The sequence below is a fragment of the Pygoscelis adeliae genome, unplaced genomic scaffold (assembly GCF_000699105.1).
Source record: "Pygoscelis adeliae isolate BGI_AS28 unplaced genomic scaffold, ASM69910v1 Scaffold38, whole genome shotgun sequence".
Taxonomy (NCBI): domain Eukaryota; kingdom Metazoa; phylum Chordata; class Aves; order Sphenisciformes; family Spheniscidae; genus Pygoscelis; species Pygoscelis adeliae.
The window spans coordinates 3,144,639-3,145,953 of NW_008825614.1; positions in this window are offsets into that span (position 1 = coordinate 3,144,639).

Genomic DNA, 1,315 nt, shown 5'->3' on the forward strand with positions numbered 1-1,315 from the left:
CCTCCCTATGTACAGTTCCTACAGCAGGTTAATACAAGAATGAAAAGTGCTGAAACACCAGTTCTACGGAATAAAGTATGCCTTGAGTGTTCCAGTTCAGGATGGCCTATGGCTGATTTGGAAAGACCCCAGGATGGACTTATGCCTCCCATTTTATGTTTGTAGAATTATTGCTGTAATTTGGTATTTTCAAAAGACTACTTTAGCACTTGTAAAGTAGGAATTACAACAGATTTGGGAGGTTGTTTTCACCCTTTTCCCACTGCTTTTGTAGAGGGACGTCGATTCATCTCAGATGAGAGCCAGCGAAAGGATCTGTACGACAGAATGCAGCTTGGTAAGTACATGGGCACAGGTGTATGTAACACAACAGTCTTTCCTCAAATGGGAGAAATCTGTGGAAACCGGAGGGGATTTGCTTTCCTGGAATTATATTCAAGGAAGCAATTAAACTCCCTTTTGTGAGTTCCTTCATTGCAAAAAGCACATGATAAAGACTGTCTGACTTTCCTCTCTTGTGTACCTGTGTGACTTCATTTACATAAATGATGTTTCAGACTGACCTGGCTGTTAAGTGGGATTATCATCAGTACCTTTGACTTTCTTTTTCCACTGGAAAAAATCAAATCAAGTTATTAATTGTGCTGAACTGACAAATGACAAAAGTAGACAACATTAATCCATGCTAGACAATGTTTCTGGAGGAAACAATGTTGTAGCAAAGTAAGGAACCTATGAAAAAAGAAACTGTTCTTTTTACCTTCTAAGGGACTTTAAAACAGCTTCCTTTTTAAAAAGATTGCTAGTCTCTTCTGTGTTAGATATTTATCAGGCTGTTTTTTAGCAGTGTTACAGAGCGAAGGAGACAACAGTATTCTTTTTTTCTTTGGGTCTGTAGTTATAGAGGTAAAAAAGCAAATAACAAAATAAATAAATGCCAGTAAACACTAACAAACCATGCATCTCTGATTTTATAATTCTAGAAACACGCAGCCAAAACACAAATCCTTTATCTCTTTCTGAAGCTGCAGCACTGTTCCTTAGTTCCTTACAGAAAGCACAAGAAGAAGGTAAATGCATATTTTGTCTTACCCTGACTTTTTTAAAAGCAGTTAATCAGTATTTCATTTACTAACAATTTAGTAAATTGATCTAAAAGGCCTGGTTTGAAATGAGATATTCCACAGAGTGTATTGTATTAGACTGTACATTTACACAGAGTGTATTGCATTAGGGTGTACATTTAGACAGATTAGAACATGAATCAGATAAATAATAGTAGGTAAATTTTTGTATATTCTGCTTTTAATTTGCT